The sequence below is a fragment of the Ascaphus truei genome, chromosome 5, assembly GCF_040206685.1.
Source record: "Ascaphus truei isolate aAscTru1 chromosome 5, aAscTru1.hap1, whole genome shotgun sequence".
NCBI classification, from domain to species: Eukaryota; Metazoa; Chordata; class Amphibia; order Anura; family Ascaphidae; genus Ascaphus; species Ascaphus truei.
The window spans coordinates 293,542,099-293,563,083 of NC_134487.1; the positions used below are offsets into that span (position 1 = coordinate 293,542,099).

The 20,985-nt window shown below is 38.2% G+C and overlaps 1 long non-coding RNA gene across 1 annotated transcript in view; it reads right to left on the reverse strand.

Moving 5' to 3' along the window:
* Positions 1-18,558: 18,558 nt before the first annotated feature.
* LOC142494607 (uncharacterized) overlaps positions 18,559-20,985 on the reverse strand; it is a 103,190-nt gene continuing 100,763 nt past the window's right edge. Inside the window, exon 3 of the long non-coding RNA XR_012801559.1 lies at positions 18,559-19,298. This is a non-coding gene — a long non-coding RNA (uncharacterized LOC142494607). The remainder of the gene's footprint in view (positions 19,299-20,985) is intronic.

A 20,985-nucleotide genomic window follows, 5' to 3' on the forward strand; every position in this document is an offset into this window, starting at 1 on the left:
CGTATTGTCCTGAATATAGTGCTATGTTTTTTTCATAAAAATGTCCTTCCGAAAACTGCACTCGTATTATAAGCGCAGCCTAACACATTTTATTTTTCATGTAGAACACCTTAAAAAAAATTTTGGGTCGTATTATGTGCGAGGTCGTACTATATTCGGCAATACGGTAGGTATATATATATATATATATATATATATATATATACATACATACATGCACACATATATACTGTATACACATATACACATTTTTTTTATATATTTTTTTATTGCCTGGCAATAAGACTTTTCACGCTTAGAATTATATTCGTTCCTTTAGCGAGTTGCAGGTCGATTGAGCCCTTAAAACAAGTGAATATCCCCCCCAAAACTATAATTAGGCAAATGAAAGTAAATAGAACAGGCCCAAGGTGCAAGAGCGGGTAAACAGAGGAAAATGTAGCATGAAAATGCTAAACTGAGTTTGTCAAACTAAAAATAGGTGCATTGCCTCGTGGGCAGGATGTGGGGAATTCAGCATCAACTTTCAAATAACTCCCCTCTGTCTTGTGCTTGAGAGCGTTCGAACTTTCCCAAACACTGTGTACGTCCTTCGTGGGCATTCGCTGCAATTAATATTTCTGTGTGAATCTCGTCGCTGCTTAGTGATCAATATCCGCATTAACAAATACGCGACGACCGTGTGCTTTGAAGCTTGACGCCGGCTACAGAAATAAGTCACGTTTATATTCTGCCCGTGTGTTCACACTTTTGGCTCGATATTTAATACTCGTCTTTATTAAGGTCCCGGAAAGCATAGCTTCATCCCTTTGCAAGGTTAGCAATCTGCTTCGAAATATTCTACTTACATTTACGGATTGAGAATATTTGGCACCGAGATGTCCATCTAGCAGACAACACAGGAAGGCTTGCAGCATGCACAACTGCTACAGTTACGTACTCGTTTTAAAGGGAGATAAATGTACAGTAGCACTTTGTCTTAGATTATTCGGTGGCTGCTGTGTGGAGTCTTAATCCTTAACCCTGTGGCTGCCAGAGGGGACTGCTCCTCTCCTCTGGTTGTGTAGGGGTTAAGATGGTATTGAAGTCTATTGGCGATTGTTAGGCATTTTTAACGACTATTAAGATATGATATTTACCCGGGCAAGCCACTGAACAGCTAAAACAAACGCCACTGGAGAACCCTGCATAAAAACTGGACTTTCACTTCTCTAGCAGCATGTGCCACATCCAGAGCTAGCGGCTATTATATGTTAAACATATCACATTATTGATCCTTTCAGAGTGGTTTTTTTTTTTTTTATCCTTCTAAGAATAGCTGAAAATGAGTTATTCGATCTCAGGCACCTTCTCGGCTTCCTCTCTGCTGGCCTACGACAACTCGTATTGTAGAAAGGGAAATTATTTCATAGGAAATGTGTAACACAGTGTGCCGAAAACAGGAGAGGTAAATGCACCATTTTCCCCACATCTGAAGAAGCGGAAAATCGGCCAGCAATAAACTGATGACAAAACACAGCAGAGAGATACAGAGCGGTACAAACTGGGATATTAGCGACATGGTGTGATAAGATAATACCCTTTCATTCAGATGTAGTCGTATAATACTATACGTTGTATAATATATGTATTGCGAACAACAGTATATTTAAAATACATTCGCGTTTATTTTCATATATTTTTGTGCGTGGGGGCTATTTTGTTTTAGATATGTTTAGAACTTGATTATCCCAAATCCCCGGACCCTATTAGCCGTGAGATCCTCTCATTACATTGGGAGAAACATCACAATGCGCAGGTTTTTAGCTTTGTTCTGTGAGAGCGTCGCGTGCTTTCACCTAATGTTTCCATGTAATGTTTAGTGAACAGCAATTTTAGGGAGCAAGAGATTAATGTTCCGAATAATAATAATAATAAAACTCCATTAACTGAAAATAAAATAAGCTTTAAGCCTCTACTAGACCAGGGGTGCTCAATGCCAGTCCTCAAGGGCCACCAACAGGTCAGGTTTTCAGGATATCCTTGCTTTAGCACAGGTGGCTCAATCGCTTGCTCGGACAAAGAAAGAGCCACCTGTGCTGAAGCAGGGATATACTGAAAACCTGACCTGTTGAGGGGTCTTGAGGACTGGTGTTGAGCACCCCTGTTTAAACTAGTCCTACAACATAAAAGGCATCTTTAAAAAGGACTTTGTAATTTGGTGTGCCATTCTAATATAGTTAGTGTTTTTTTTAATAAAATTCATTTCTAGCTGAGGAAAGGTGATTTATTTGGGTCCATAGTTAAATATGTTTAGCACTGTACTTTTGTATGGATGTGTTGGGCCAAATAACAGCATCTGATAAAGATGTGCAAAAGCCTTCAAGTGCGCTTTAAATTCTGCGTTCCCGCGGGCTGTCACATTGTTAAACATATGCACATTTTGCCAGAAATTAGGGTCATGTGACGTGAAATTAGGGTCATGTGATCTGTACATTGACTTCAATTGTTGGCTAAAAAAAAAAATTATGATTTTTTTTTTTTTGTCAACAATTTCCCAAAAATCAGCAACGGAGGGGGGAAAATGTAACTAAAATTTTGATCATCTCCAGCAGGCAGCTAAGCAAGGCGTTTAAAGACTTCAATATGGCTTCGTCTCCGGGCAAAGGGGGGAACAAAAAAACTGTTTTCTATGAATAAAATCAGGAAATGTGAGGAGAGATTTATAAATATAACAAGTACAAATATTAGAAGCATCAGTTTAATACAGCTCAACCCCCTTATAACGCTGTGCTTGGGGTCCAAAGAATCACATTGCGCTTTAAGCGGATCGCGTTAGAAATAATGTACAATTGTATGCAGTGTTCTAAAAGTATTTAAGACGCCAATAACCGTGTTGTAAAGTATTCATAATTACAAAAATTGGGAGCCACGCATGCATCGCGTTATAACGGGGTTGAGCTGTATATAGTTCTACTTTCTTTATAGGTTACCACAACTCGTACAAAAGGCACGGCTGCACATTTAACCTGTGGCCAAGGCCGCTTTATACATTTGGCCGACTAGGCACAGTGCCTGAAGCCTATGAACCTTTTAGGGCCTACACTATTTCACTTGAAAAAATACCTAAACAAAAAAAATCACAAAATAAAAAAAAAAACAGCCAATTTTTATTTAAAATGCCTTCGAAGTATTGATACCTTTAAATATCGAAACAAAAGTATCGATGCCAAATATCGCTAGTATCGTACGAAACAAGCAAACGCTGAAACTAGCATAAAAATGAGTAAAAATATCGGACACACAGGCCTCTAGAAATAAAAGTGCCTAGGGCCTACGAAGGCCTTAAAACGGCCCTGTCTGTGGCATATGTGCCACTACTGCACCTCTGGCAGAGAATAGGTTAAACAAAGAGGTGTTTATTCCTTTGTTAAAGAAAAGACAGGGGTTTTTTTTTTATCACTGTAAACCTGCTCTAAAAACACATTAAGGTAACATCAGTTGTTCTTCTTCCCAGAGGAATGTGACAGGTATTCTGGCAATCTCAGCAGTCAGAATAAACAACGACATTATATTTTATTTTAACTCATTCAGTGCCAGAACAACTAGGTTTCCTCAAAACCCTTCCCTGTCCACTTGCTGTCTTTAAATGCTCAAGTTGTATAATGTAAGTTGCATCAACGTTAACATAAGACTCCCTGCAAGACCAGAAAGCCCCCCGCCGCCCCCCCCCCCCCCCCCCCCGGTCTGGCGTCACTATGAAGGTTGCAGATACAATTTGTTAAGAGAGCTATTTTGGGGGGGGGGATGGAGGAAGGGGGCTATTTTAAACCTTCTGCCAAATTTTAAGAAAAGGACGCAGGGCTCAAAACAGAAAGGGGTTTCAATACTGTTCCAGCTGCGGTTCGCCAGCAGAAACGGCACAAAAGATGTACAGTATAAACTGCTAGCTCACCGTCTGCTTCACACAGCGCAGTCTCACATCACATCTCCATGTGTGCAGTTCTGTGCAAGAAGACTTCAGAAGCACAGCTGAGGGCACGGGTACAGTCCCAGCTGAAGTTCGGCCCTGATTTTAACCCCTTTGCTCCCAGCAAGCAACACATGTTTATGCATTGGTTAAAAGCCACGTGGCTCTCCGTAGATGGGTTATCACCCAGTGATATAAAGCCACGTGGAACAATTTCTAATTGAAGAGAAGTTCAAGTGCATTATGGATGGAAGGTTTCAAAATACTTGGATTAAAACACTAAATATAGACAAGATGTATGCCTTTCTGTATACCCGTTGTCAAGTACTTCTTTATTCTAAGTAATGTCATATAATACAAAGCGTGCTCTAGTCTAGGATCTGGTATTAAATGAAAGTTATACCTGTGAGATATAATGTATAAACATACGTGTCTATAGGCAAAAAACCTGACCTGTTCGTGGCCCTTGAAGACGGGAGTTGACCACTCCTGGCATAGATGATGCTTGAAACAGATATAATGTGTAATGTATCGTGTGTTGTGAAATGTTAGCATGTGATATCACGTCCTGTGTTCTGTATTCCGAGCCATCACTGTTCACTTGAAAACTCATTTATACATTTAATATAGTTGTTTTAATGTGTCAATAAGTATCAGAGCGAACAGCGAGGAAACTCACTTTGTATATTTTTTTGTATCTACTCCGCAATATATCAAAGTTACACAACAACTGCAAATTCATCCGTGCCCTGCAGGTCAAAAATGCTAATTTAATATTTTTTATTTTCTTTATAACATCATTGCTGATATTATTTATGCAGATAATGCCATCTCATGTATTTTTCCCCCCCTTATTATCTGCTTGACTTTTCATTGCCCGCACTCTAAGAGAAATAGGACAGGCAACGTGTATTTTATATATATATATATATATATATATATATATATATATATATATATATATATATACAGGCATACCCCGCTTTAAGTACACTCACTTTAAGTACAATCGCGAGTAAGTATATATCGCCCAATAGGCAAATGGCAGCTCACGCATGCGGCTGTCATCACGTCCTGAACAGCAATACCGTCTCCCTACCTGTACCGAAGCTGTGCGCAAGCGGGGAGACTATAGAGCCTGTGACACATGCGTTATTTACATCAGTTATGCACGCATATAACGATTGCAGTACAGTACATGCATCGATAAGTGGGGAAAGGTAGTGCTTCACTTTAAGTACATTTTCGCTTTACATACATGCTCCGGTCCCATTGGGTATGTTAATGCGGGGCGAGCAAATGTATAGGTTTGTCGAACACTGTATATATATATATATATATATATATATGTGTTGTGTGTGTGATTATAAATATATATAATATCTGTATGTGTATATATGTATCTGTGCGTGTACACACACACACACACACACACACACACACACACACACACATCTATATATATATATATATATATATATATATATATATATCACACAGACACAACATACTGTATTCAGATAATTTTTTTGCAATGTAAATAAATTAGAACATTGAATCGATGATCAAGTTTAGCTTGTGTTAAGGGGGGAGATAGATAAAATACATACGACAGTATATTATTGGTAGTGTAGGACCTGCCGAAATGGGTGTTACTGTGACGTGGCTGCAGGCTTAAAATATCTGGGCCACAGTATTGCGCTAAATGACCCATATTTATGAAGAAAGAATAGTAATGTACTAAATCATTTGTCATATTGGACGTAGCATGGAGGGTCTTGTCTTTTGTTGAATATAGTACATTAAGTCACAAACCAAGTAGCACTGCAAATAACACACACACACACACACACACACACACATTATATATATATACTGTATATATATATAAAAAATTAAATACATATATACATACCATTCAGTGGCTTTGGGTTTTGAGTTCCAAAGAAGGGGGGGGAGGAGAAAAACCAGCTTTGGGGTGACAATTTCTGTAAATATGCAGACATTAAAGTAAATGGACAAGCTTCTGCATATTGTTTAGAGTTGTGTGGTGAGTATTGCCCACATGTTTATCATTGTGTGTCTTGCAGGAGGTTATCCTGTTTCTAGATTCCCCCCTTGCGCCGACCGAGGGAGCAGAAATTATTTATTCATTCATAAAAAGGACCCAAAAATGGGAAAATTCAATGTTTGGTGAATATTACTGCTTTCTAACATTGTTTTCTCTCTCTCTCTCTCTCTTTGTTTGGAGGGAGTGACTCTTTCAATAACAGGCCGCAGAGGCATCTGACGAAGGTTTCATTAGCCAGCATAAAACCTCTCGTTAAATCCCACTGTCACAATGAAGGCCTTTGCGCACTGCATACAAAAAAAGATGTAAAAAAAAGCCCTTTTTGGTATATGGAAGCCCTGGTGTTATTTCTTCAGGGCTGGCTTTTCACACGGAATACAACGGGACAGAGACGTTTATGGGGCCTTTGCAGAGGGATGCAGAGTGGCAAAGTTTTATTGGGGTATCCACAGAAGTTTATGGGGTTCCTCCTTTGTTGTAGCGTAGCGAGTCTGCCCCGAAGTCGCAGTTTTATCAGCTGCTTTCTCAAGGAGAGCACTTTCAAGCCAGCAGAGACGCTGCCAATTTTAAAATTTCATGGTTGCTTTTCAAAAGAAATTCTTTCTGACCTACTTTTTGAGGCAATTCTCAGCCCTAGGAGAGGCGTATGGCGTCCCTTCTCCCTTATTCATCTGCTTGGATGACAAACATGGTTTTTTTCCCCCCTGTACACAAAACTCTTCACAACATCAGGCTGCCAATTACAATTAATTCACTATTCTGCGTGCTGCAAATACTATTCAGTGTATATATATATATATATATATATATATATATATATATATATATATATATCAAAATATATCTAGATTTATTTTTTCCAGTATGACCTCATTTTTAAATAAACGTGCTAAAACATAAATAATATGTATTTTCTATGGATTACATTTAAGATGTCTTCCTCCATGCTTTCCTACGTTTATAAATACCATATTTTATCACAACTGATGACTGTTATGGGATTCTACAAAATAACATTTGCAAAGAGGTTAGACAAAACAAATGTCAGCATGTTGTAGCCACGGATATATATATATATATATATATATATACACATATATATACACAGTTATATATATACAGTATATATATATATATATATATATACACACACACACACACATGTATATAGACGTTGAGCTATCAGTACCGTGTTAGCCGAGCTTTAATAATCAAAAACGAATAGACGATTCCGTTCTGTGGCTAACGAAATGCTTTTATTTGTGCGAGCTTTCGAGATACACTGATCTCTTCTTCCGGCGGTGTTACAATGGATAAAGCAAGAAAGGTTTTTTTACTTAAAAACAGTGCATCTTGGAATGTTATCTGTGACTGAAGCCTATCCCTCCCCCCTGTGCAATATGCGATTTATGACTTAAGGTGTTAAATGGTCCCTGAATGTTAGTGATGTAAGAGTGTGTGTGTGTGTGTTTGTTGTACTGCTGGCTTTGCAGATTTTCAAGACTGTAGGGTTTACCATCACATTTTAAGTTAGGAGGAGGGCACTAGGTCAGACCCCTGATTGGGTATTCTCAGGCCTAGCTGACACCGCCTCCCCCGTCACTCAAAGGCACTACAGGGAGTGGGGAAAACCCATGATTACTACTGGCAGCCTGTCCTTACCAGGACTTACTGCCAGGAGGGCAGACTGGTAGCCAGAAAACCAGTCCTGGCTACATATGTTAGGAGACCTATCAGGGCTTGGAAGTTAAAAAGCCACATTGTATAACAATACAGATGATCCTGAATTAAACCCAACACACTAACGGTACTTATGGTGTCCACAACACAGAAACCATTGTTAAGTCTGCACAGCTCTGTGTGTTAATAATACCTCATCCCTTTGGGAAGAACGTATAATCTTTACAACAGATATGATTTTTTTTTTAGACTGGATAAGTGTGTGAGACGCACATCTATTCCGTGACTGTCCCCTTTCTGGCCAAATATATCCCACGGTGTAATGCAGAGCTGAGTACATGCAGAAATATTGGTCCAAGGGAAGTGTTGATTTGTTGCTGGTTGTTTTACCAGTTGTAAAGTAACTTGCTCATGAAGAGGAGAGCAGTGATTTTGGGAGCGTTCTTTTAAAGCTCTATTACATCTATGAAGTCATCTTCATGTTGGTACATTAAAAACACAACCCCTGATCAGTTTATCACTTCCCAAAACCCCAACACTTACAGACACCTTTTCGGAGGGGGGGAGGAATCTCTCTGCCTGCTAAAGCTGTAGAAAGTGGATACACTATAGCAGGGGTTCTCAACTCCAGTTCTCAAGACCCCCCAACAGGTCAGGTTTTCAGGCTATTCCTGCATCAGCACAGATGGCTCAATCGGGCCCTGCTTCAGCACAGGTGGCTCAATCAGTGGCTCAGTCACCTGTTCTGAGGCTGGGATATCCTTAAAACCTGACCTGTTGGGGGGTGGCGGGGGGTCTTGAGGATTGGAGTTGGAATGGGAACTCCTGCATTATAATGTAAAAGACATTCAATATTTTTCATCATACGATAGAGCCACCTGTGTAGCCAGAACCTCTGGCTACAAAAAAATTTCACCCGAGCAATGTATTTTCAAGATTTCTTTGCTTTCCCTGACGTTCCCCCTCCTCGCCCCCTCACTTTTGGAAGCGTGCGCTGGAAAACACAAACTAATACCAAAAAGGCTTGTGAGGAGAGATGTGTGAAGTATGTGCCCAAGTGCAGAAAGTGAAACTGGGCTACTTACCTGTATGTTCGCGAAACAATGTTGCACTTATATACTTCCAAATAGTCATGTATAATCCATGGGGAGAGGTGTGCACACACCTGATACCTGGGAAGTAAGCCAATGTGCAGATGTAAAATAGGTATTTTTCCCTTATTGGAAGGAATGTAAGTCAATGGGCACTCTATTACAGGGGGGCTCAAATCCAGTCCTCATGAACCCCCAACAGGTCAGGTTTTCAGGATATCTCAGCTTCAGCACAGGTGGCTCAATCAGTTCTTGCTTCAGCACAGGTGGCTCAGTCTTCGACTAAGCCTCTGATTGAGCCACCTGTGCAGACGCTGGTATATCCTTAAAACCTGACCTGTTGGGGGGTCTTGAGGACTGGAGTTGAGCACCCCATGTCTATTAAATAGCTCGGTCTCTCTGTCTCACATACGTCCTATTTCTGGGTCTGGGTTAAATAGTCTTTTCGTTTAATGTCTGGCGAAATTTAGCTGGCAAATGGCAAAAATTCAGCCCTGTAAGGCCTGGTGACATTTTTTTGTGTGAAAATGCTACATCTGATATTATTTGTGGGAGGAAAGTCGCACATCGTTAGCTCCAGCGCTGTCCGACAGGAATTACTGTAGCAGCCATGATTATATTGCAAAAATATCAAGGAAGTGTTTTTTTGTTGTTTTTTTTTTTTAAATTTAAATTAAACATCAAGTAAGTGCAAGAGATACAATTCCTATATTATACATGTCTATATCCGGCAATGTTATCATTCTTGCCTATTCTCCATTCTTCCTCTGCACTGATTGCCTTATTATTCAGTTTCCAAAACTTACTAATTTAGTACCATATGGTCCAAAATGTTTGAATTTCCCATATTTAACATGTGCTTCGATTTGGACATGTGTGTGGGGGGAATTTCGTAAAGAAAAGTCTATTTTGATACTTAACACTACTATATGCACCAAGTAACTCCCCCCAATGGCTCTCTGCATCCACTCCCCATATTGCTACTGGCTTGCTAAAGCAGCACAGTGACTAAGGACCCTTTAAGTGCAGTGCTAGACCCTCTGCAAACAAAGGGCTTAAGGTCAAGTTTATGCCATTAATACATTACATTATACCCAGAACCTCAATTATGAGCAAAATCAGCCTTTGAGTTGCTTGAATCTACAAGCCACAGTGTTTAGACGTCACAAAGAGTTGGGCTATTTTCACTTGAGTTGCAGCTTTGATGAAAAAATAAATCACCCCATTCTCGCCCTCTCAAACCGCAGAATTCACGGCTGAAGGAAATCTACGCGAGTTTATCAGAAGGGACCATGACAAGCCACTCCAGAGAAGAATTACGTCTTCTGCGTGCTCTGCAGATCATTTCCACGACAGGACGCGCGCTCCTGTACTTAGATACGTTCCGTTGGAGCGCACGTTAGTAGGGTATTTATTTGATACATTATTTCATTATAGATAGTTTTGTGAAATAACTGTATATCATACTGCATTTTCTTCTTCAACAGCCGTACCACATTAGCCATTTGTCCATGAACCATAAACGGTGATATCGGTATAAATAAACTAAAATTTGCTTTAAGTGAACAGTAAGGGCAGTTCACATGTGGGATTCATTACCCATGGAGACTGTGATGGCAGATACAACAGATATCTTCCCAAAAAGTTGGACATCTTTTTAGAAAGGAAAGGGAATACAGGGATATACCAAATAAGTCAACATTTGAAGGTTGTTGATTCAGGGAGTCATTTGATTGCGAATATTTGGAATAAGGAAGGAATTTATTTTTCCCCTTATAAGATATAATTGGATGATATTTCACTGGGGGGTTTTTTTTTTGTAACTTCCTCTGGATTAATATACTGTAAGTACGGATATAGGATAAAGTATGTGTCGTCTACATTTAGCATAGGTGAATATGATGGACATATGTCTTTTTTTCAACCTCATCTACTATGTAACACATTTGTATTTTGTTTCTTAGTGAGGAGGCATAGCACTTAAAAGCCATTTAACAGCAGAGAATAAACAGAGATCGCTCTAGTTCGGTATAAAAGACTATTTGAAAAAGTTTGGCGTTTAAATCGCCTTTTTGGTTATCATACCATAAAGAAAACAGTGGGTGGAGGGGGAGTTTTCGGCTTCATTAAACCACTTACCCTGCGATTTCCTGAATGCACGTGCCTAAATTAGTTCTCTATTTTGTGATGCCCATTTGAGAACAGATCCTATTGAGAAAGGAACAAAGGCCATGACCCATGGGTCAGACGGTTAAGAAGGAACCACGACCCCCCTTTGTTGGGAGCAGCTCTGTTTATTTTGCCTAAGTAAAGATCAGCCAATACATTAACTAAAGAGGATTAAAAAGGTTATACCCCCAGGGATAAGATTCAGGCAAGTGGCGAGGAGCTGTATCGCTCGGGAAGTTAGCCTGTATGATCCCAGGACCCGTTACTCATATACAGAGTTACTTTCACCAGAAATGTAGCACATTAAAGGTGCATGTTTTTTTTAATCACGACGGGACAGGGAAAAATACGTATTTTTAAAAGTTGCTCTTTTTCTGAACATTTCATCTAAAAGTGCCAAGAATCACAAAAGTATATTGGGGGGGGGGGGGGGGGGGAATTGCATTCTGCAATGTGTCAAATTTCTTCTACAATTTCTAAAATAAGTATTTCATCCCAAAATAATTTTGCTTGTGCAAGGGAACGTTAGTCATGTTTTAATGTAAATAAACAGGTGAGAAGAGTGCTTGTACATTAAGAAAGAAAGGTAAGAACGATAGGGAAACTGTAAATAGACTTGCTAAAACATTATCATTTTAAAATCTAGTAAGGGAGAATTACAACGTTAAGCCTTAACCAGTTCAGCGCCAGTGGTGCCTGCAATTCAGTGTTCTGTTCCATGTGGTGCTGAATGAGTTCATTGATATGAATATGGTTTTAATACGAGTTTGAACTATGAAATTGACAGTGTATACAGAATTTTTTTTATTTTTTTTAAATAAAAACAAAAAATATTCATTATTTGTTTGTGTTTAATTTCTCCTAAACAACGGTATCGTGGTCGTTTAGGCCCTGACTACTAACTGGTGCTACAACCAAGTATATAGCCTTAATGTACACTAAGGCTCTTGGACTCTGGTAAAACTGGGACTTAATTAAATGGGTTTGTCTAAAAATTTAATTATGTCAAGTACAATATCTCTGTACATGTCACCAACTAAATCAAAATATACAATACAAACCTTCCCCAAACATCAGATGCGTCAAACATTCTGGATACATGTGACTTTAGGAAGACGGTATCCCAGACTGCCGCTTTAAGTGTTACATTTATAAAGGACAATATATACTGGTCACTATGTATTAAGCTACAGTATAGTCCCACAAATGCCAATGTAACTATACTTGTCATTACACAGCTGTACCTATATATATTAAAGCCATTTCTGACAATTTTATAACATAATTGTAAAGAAAATTCTCTAAATCTGTCCCAATTTGTTTCAGCACTTACAAAACGTTCCAAAATCATATTAATAATATAGTTTTTGTGATGGTCTATCTGGATGCATATCTCCCGTCTTACAGAACTAAATCTAATGTAACACAATGATCTCATCAGGAAGGGAGACCGTCTTTTTCTGCACACATATAAATAAATCTTTTGGAACAGTAACAAAACAAAGAATCTATCAGGACATGTTTCAACATCCTCCATTGTGGGTATCCATTCCATGAACAAATACAACAAGAGCACAGCTCAATGAATTGGTGCATACTTATAAAAGTGCTGATCTGTGCCTTTATGTGTAACACCCAGGTACACTAAATTTGGCAACATAATACTAGCATGTCAAAATACAGCGCCCTAGGATTATACTATACATATATATATATATACGCACACAAAGTATATATAATATATATACACACACACACACACACACACACACACACACACACACACACACACACACACACACACACACACACACAACACAGCAGCTCTATACACACACACACACACACACACACAAACACACACACAACACAGCAGCTCTATACACACACACACACACACACACACAACACAGCAGCTCTATACACACACACACACAACACAGCAGCTCTATACACACACACACACACACACACACAACACAGCAGCTCTATACACACACACACACACCCTCTGTCCGCCCCCCTCCCCCCCCCTCACGTGCGCCGTCCTGCACTGGCTCCGGACGGGAAGCGCGGCCCTCCTACCCCAGCCGCTCCCTTACCTCCCCGGCGCTACCACCCGCTCAGGTAAGTCACTGTGCGTCCCGCCTCAGCCTCAGGCCCACTGCGCGTCCCGCCTCAGCCTCAGGCCCACTGCGCGTCCCGCCTCAGCCTCAGGCCCACACACACAGGGCGCTTCCTACCGCCGCTCAGCCAGACGCCACTTTCCCCCCCCGCTCCCCTTTCTCCCCCCCCGCTCCCCTTTCTCCCCCCCCGCTCCCCTTTCTCCCCCCCGCTCCCCTTTCTCCCCCCCCGCTCCCCTTTCTCCCCCCCCACTCCCCTTTCTCCCCCCCCGCTCCCCTTTCTCCCCCCCGCTCCCCTTTCTCCCCCCCCCGAAACCTTTACAACAAATACTCACCTATTGTTCCACGAGTTATAAATAATACTACCTATTACGCATTTACATCCCGGGCAACGCCGGGTCTCTCAGCTAGTATATATATATATATATATATACACACATATACATATACACACACACAGTATATATTACACACAAAGCGTATGTATGTGTATGTGTGTGTATGTATATATATACAACACTGCAAACACACATATCAATCCTGTTTCCATATATATTTACATCATAACTCTGCACTAATTTTTATATACAATATATATATTGTATTTTAATGGTTTGATTTTTAAAAAAAATCACAATCTGAAAATGGAGCTTTTTGCAATATAGCTACCAGATATTACCCCAAATAACATATTTTTTATTATGTATACTACAAGATATCCTTTTATTCTGTGGGGTAATGTGTATAAAACCGAAGGTGACTTTGCAGCATATGAAATGAGTAAATATTATTACACTATACAGTAAACTATAGTGAATAATTTCAAGTGTTAATTTGCTATACAATGCCAAAATGGATTGAAAAAGAACGGGGAGTTCATACATTGAGAGGGAATTAAGGGGAAACCGGCATTGTTGTATAATACAAATTTAATGAGCTGTTGGGGCTTAAACTATTGAAAATGAATATGTGCAATAAACCTAAAATCGCAAATAAGAATTCGACTTCGCTGCAAAAATATTTAGAAAAATGAAAACCTTGTGCGGTCAAATTGTACTTTTTACAAATATGTGTCTATTTTAGCTATAAATGTATTTTCAATGTGTTATTTATACAAGTGCAACAAAAGACCCAGCTTTATTACCGGACACTTTGCTAGGGATAGTGATTAAAATCCCATTTACAAACCGTGTGTGTCAGCCTCTTTTTGTCAGAAGATAAAGTCTGGCGCAGCCCTGGACGGCTAAAGCATTCAGATAGAAAAATGCCTAGAAAACTCTGAGAATTAAAAACTCAGACATTGTTAAAAAAAAAAAAATATAAAGTCATCCGACATTATTGAATTGCCATTTTTGTATTTTAGTTAAGGACTTTGATATACCGTATATATAAATTGATCTTACACACTCATAAAGCTGAATATTTGTTTGTGCTGAAATCTGTTTTTTTAATTTCAGCTGATTTTTATAACTATATGTGCAATCATTTGATGCCACAAAGATATTGGTACATTTTTGGTAAATTGTAATTAAATGCCGTTAAAAACATTGATATGCTCTTAAAAATAATCAAAACAGAGCAATTTACTTTATCTTTGGAGCCACATTGTATATATAAGTGGATAGTAGAATGTGATGCATTTTATTTGACATAAATGGATGTGTACATTATTCTGTATGGGTTTTCAAAATCACAAAAGCCCCTCCTTTTTTTATTTTTTACTGTGTTTGTATTTTTTATATTTTATTTATATTTTTATTTCTTATATCATGTATTATTATTCACTTTTTGAGGGCAAAAAACGAAACTTCTAACATAATTTCATATTTTATCATTTTTTTAAAATATTTTAATTTGTATTAATAACTTGGACTTTAGCACAATCACAAACGTTTTTACCTAGAGATCTGTGTTTAAAAAATAAATAATTAGTGAGTCTGCATTAACCTTAAAGCTTTTCTTTATACAAATTGAGAGAACTTCCATAAAAAAAATATACAGGGAAAAAGCAGACCTTGTATATGGTATCGATTGACATCAAGATTTAATAATCAATATTCAATGTCTAATTAAGTAAAATTTTTGTTGTGAATTTTCTGTTGATGCCAAAAATACACTTGCGAATGTTAATAGTTTTACACATCAAGATTTTTGGACATTGAAACAAAGCGAAAGCAGCATTACTAAACATAATTGATATTTTGTCTCAGTCATTCTATTCCTATTATATTATCAGGAGTCTGATTTTAGAAAGAATCTATCCTTCTATTTGTCATTGGCTGGGGGAAAAAATGGGAATATTTTCTGAGCATGGTTTAAGCAATCTATATATGAATATGTAAAAGTGGTATTAGTTTTGCAAGACTGTTCAGAGTAATACTGTATATATATATATATATATATATATATATATATATAGCAAATAAAAAGATCACTTGTAAGAACATTCACATGTCTTAGGCAGGTGCATATATATATATATATTCTGTGGCGCTGCAGCAGTTAAAGTTTTATCTTTAGCTTTTCATGCAATGTCTTTAGATATAATATATAACCCTGCTCATTTAATGTAACCATGTATTCGTAACCATGTATTTGTCATCTTAACTCTATGCCCAGGACATACTTGAAAACGAGAGGTAACTCAATGTATTACTTCCTGGTAAAACATTTTATAAATAGATAAATAAAATCAAACACACTTTGTTTAGTCCATCATGAAAATACAAAAGATGAGCTTAATAACGGGCTATTTGAGCCTGAAACGTCGCTCTTTTGTACTTTTGTGATGGAGTAAATAAAGAGTTTTTCTGGAAAGTCACAAGAATCCTATGTCTACATACAGTACGTGACCAGCGTCGCAAAGTGGAAGGCGACAAGTCGGTGAGCCCCATGTAGGAAATATTTATCTTTTGCATAAACTTTGTTCCAGTACCAGAGTGCCTTATTCCATTATATATATATATATAATGGAATAAGGCACTCTGGTACTGGAACAAAGTTTATGCAAAAGATAAATATATATATACAGTGCAGCATAAATGAGTTCTTCAGTATTAGGTGATACCTTTTTTATTGGACTAACAATTTATGTCATGGGACAAGCTTTCGAGAGTTCTCCTCTCTTCTTCAGGTATTGCAGACCTGAAGAAGAGAGGATTACTCTCGAAAGCTTGTCCCATGACATAAATTGTTAGTCCAATAAATAAGGTATCACCTAATACTGAAGAACTCATTTATTCTGCACTATCGCAACTTGACTAACACGGCTATTTTCTGCTTTATATATATATATATATATATATATATATATATATATATATATATATATATATATATATATATATATATATATATATATATATATTTAAATTTATATTACTATTTATTTACACCAGTGTTTATTATTTTAAACACATTGTATTGGTTTGCGCTGTTTGTTATAGTTATATATATATATATATATCAATACACACACACACATATATATCCGACACTGTAAACAGTTCGCATTATTATAAAACTGGGAATATGTTTGAGAAGCTGTGTTATCATTAAAACGAGAGCTCTACTGAAAAAGACGAGACATCTAGAGACACAGAACACGGTGACAGCAGAAGGCCTTTTTAACCCTTCCAGTGCGGCGCGCGGCAGAGCCCCCCGGCACTGCAGGGGTTAATGTACAGGAAAACGCCGCGTACAAAACGGGAATCCGCACTTCCCAGGTTGACAAAGGAACAGACACGAAACGCAGGACTCAATGCCTGGGCCGTGCCTGGGACAGCAGTTAAAGGTTTGGCAGCCTCGTGCAGCCAGGACTAACCCTTGAAAACTTAATCCACAAGCTCCCGCACTGTTTTCTCCCAGTGTTGCGTCCAAACTGTGACTAAGCGCCTCATTATGCGACTGCTGGCACATTCTGAAGCAAACTTATTGTACAGTCTCACAAAGCATCTTAACCCTTCCAGGGCTGGGGGGAGCTGCATATTATCTGCAACTCCGGCCATCAAGCAGTTAACACAAAACTGGTTCACTTTCCCCTTTTCTCCTTTCTGTTTTTTTCCCCCCTTCTTGCGTTCACATCTTTTCTCTCACTTCCCCCCCCCCCCCCCCCACCCCCAATTTCTATTTCTTACTTCCATCTCATTCCTGTCTGCATTCAATGCCCCCTTTTTGGTTTCCTTCATTCCAGGGGCGGCCCACTGCAATCTTCAAGTGCCACCAACAGGCCAGGTATTAAGGATATCCCTGCTTCAGCACAGGTGGCTCAATCAGTGGCTCAGTCGAAGACTGAGCCACTGATTGAGCCACCTGTGCTGAAGCAGGGATATCCGTAGAACCTGACCTGTTGGTGGCCCTTGAAGATTGCAGTTGCCCACCCCTGGATCATTGTTTTAGGTTTTTCCTATTTTTATAGTTTTCTGATTTCCTTCCTGTTTTATTATTTTCTATAATATGGGATTACCATTATATCTTTTTTATTATTATATTACGATTATTGTAATTACCATGCTTCATTTTTGCTTGCAGGTTTTGTCTACCCGTGCCTGATTTTTCTTCATTACTTTTATTGGTTCAGCCCATTCAAGAACTTTCTTTTAATCAACTGGGTCTAATAGATGAATGGAACTTTTTGGGCTTAGCTTAGTTCCTGTACATAAACCAATCAGAACGGAAGGAGTTAATCAAACAGCCCCAAAACTACTCAGCCCTCTTAGTGCAAGATGGGAGCCGCAGGTTATTTCAGCTCTGCAGGGGTTAAAATGTCCATGCAATGTCATTAAGGAACGCAGAAATTATCCGCAGAGTAAAATAAATATATTTAAAGAATCTCAAGAATGGATAAAACACAAACAGAAAAAATGTTGTGTGTTGTACTTTAATGTTTTACTTACAAGGAATCGGTGTTAATTATTACGTGAATGTGAATTGTTCTGCATGCTATTTGTAGTTTGTTCTGCTAGTATAAAAAATAATTATTTCTTACAGGCACACCGGTATATGTATGTATGTATGTATGTAATATATATATATATATATATATATATATATATATATATATATATATATATATATATATATGTATGTATATATATATGTATATATATGTATATATATATATATATATGTATATATATATGTATATATGTATGTATATGTGTATATACATATATATACACACACCGGTGTGCCTGTAAAAAATAATTAATATTTATACACACACACGTCACTACTTTATAGATTCCTGTAAAAATGATTCTTTTTTTTATACCAGCACAACAAACTACAAATAGCACGCAGAATAATTCACATTCACGTAATAATTAACACCTATTCCCTGTAAGTGAAACAATAAAGTAAAAAAAATATTTTATGCATTCTTGAGATTCTTCAAATATTTATTTAACTCTGCGGATAATTTCTTCGTTATATAAAATCAATTTTTTTTATCATTTAACTATATGCAGTATTATTTTTAAACCCAACGACAATTTACAAGTGAAAAAATATCATTCCAAAAGAAAGACTAGAACATGTTCATTTGTTTTACAGGAAGTTAAAAAAATAAAATAAACACCCTTTATTTTAGGATTTGTGCACTTATTTCCAAATATTGCCTTTTTTAGACTTTTGCTCAGCAGCGTCATGCAATATTGTGGCAGCCACATCTCAAAATATACATTTCACTGTTCTCATGTATCTGGAATTTGCACCACATTTTATGCACAATAATCAGCAAAAGAAAAATAGAAAAACTATTAAGTAGAGAGAAAAATAAAAAGAAAGAAAAAAGAAAAAAAGGGACAAAAAAAAAAAAGGCAGAAATAAAAACTAGAAAAATGTCACAGAAGGAAATAAAGAAATGGAAGGAGAGAAAGAAAGAAGAAGAAGAAAAAGGCAGGGGAATCGAGGGGGAAAAGGACAGCACAAAGGGATGAGAGAAACAACAAATATACAAAAGGAAAAAATGCTCTTTTTAGGTTTTGCCAAATGACAATAGATCAGCTGTGAAAGTACGGGACAGATTCTAACGCTGGGGGGGAAAGGATCACAGATGGTCATGTAATCCTGTTTCATTTTCAGCTGCCTCCAGTACAGCAGCTACTTTCTGAGCTAGGGGAAAAAAAACTGCTGAGAGCAGCACGATGAAAGATCTCATTTTTCCTCGACAGAACTCGGCCCCAGTCTGGGTCCCTCACTCGACTTTCGGTAACCTGAAAAAAAAACAGCACCAACCCAATTCAATATATATATATATATATTTTATATTTTTACTTTCAAGGGTAATTGTGCATTTTTCTATGGAAGCCCATTACACTGATAAATACTGGACTGTAGGTGATGCCTCTTGTGTGTATATATATATATATATATATATATATATATATATATATATATATATACACAGTGTTCCACAAACCTATACATTTGCTCGCCCCGGGCGAGTGGATTTAACCCCCGGGCGAGTAAATATTGGCCCAAGCAGCACACGTTTGGTACTAGGTGGCGAGTAGATTTTTTTGTGTGGCGAGTAGATTTTTTGGTGATTTGTCAACCACTGCATATATATATATATATATATATATATATATATATATATATATATATATATATTTCCTTGTACATTGTTCATTGTCCTGACAAACCGTCTCATCGCCAAAAAAGAATAAAGCCTTTTCTCATTAATACATTAAACGTTAAAAAATGTGTTTGAAAAGACTTACATTTGATTTGAAAAAGGATTTTTTTTTTAAATTAAAGTAGCCAATTGCTTACATTTACCCTATCAAACATGCCACTGCCTGCTCACTTTGGTCCTGGGAAGGTCTAGCCATAAATGGTCAATATCTCGCAGTAACAAGAGCCAATCTTAGGCGAATTGCGCAGTCAGTACAGCTCACGTTACCTACTGTAACAATGTTTGTTTTCTTATTTTTGTCCTCCAACCCTATTGTACAGCGCTATGAAATATGTTAGCGCATCATACTTAAATGATAATAATAATGTATTGTAATTCTGGCTTTTCTAGTCTTTCTCGTGTGTAACAAAATAATTGTATTTAATTGTAGCTGTTCGCAAACTGACTGTAAAGTATTGTGATGCCCCATTAAGTGGAGGCCTGTATTTACTTATAAAATAAAGGATGATGATGATGATGAGTGTGGCATTGTTCCTTAATTCAGGAGTGCGCAAACTGGGGGGCGCAAGATTTTCCTGGGGGGGGGCGCGGGCGTTTGCAGAGGCCCCGTGTTCTTCCCCGAGGCATTAAAATTAAATGCCGGGGGATCGCGTGAGGCCTCTGCAACTCACTTACCGGGATTCAGATGCGTGGCGCGACGCGTCATAGCAACGTGGGACCATGTAACGTGATGTCACATGACCCATCGCCATGGCAACGCGGCGGCAAATGACACTGCGGGGTCATGACGTGACCTCACATGACCCTGCGGTGTCACTTGACGCTGGAAAACGAGGTAAGGGGGTCGCGAGCACCAGGGGGAGCAAGCAGGGGGGCGCAGCTCCAATAGTTTGCACACCCCTGCCTTAACATATCTAATGTGTATCTAATTTATATTTCAGTAAAACAATCAACCACTCCATAGGATTCACTCCATCTCCTCCTATAAAAATAGTATTAAGTGCTTGACGTACCTAGAACATCACAAGTTCCCCTGATGTACCGGCCCTCATTACGTTCCGGGTACGCCATGAGGGCAGCGACAGAATGCCAACTGCCTTCTTTACCTGGCACAATTATGTAAATCCAGGGAAGGTTTTTAAAGTCTGGTACGGATGTTGTAAGTTCTGGCTTTTAAAACAACCAACATAAATGTCAAACCCTGGCCTGGACACACATGGTGAGACAATAATAATATTGCCTCTATACTGTATGAATCCCAG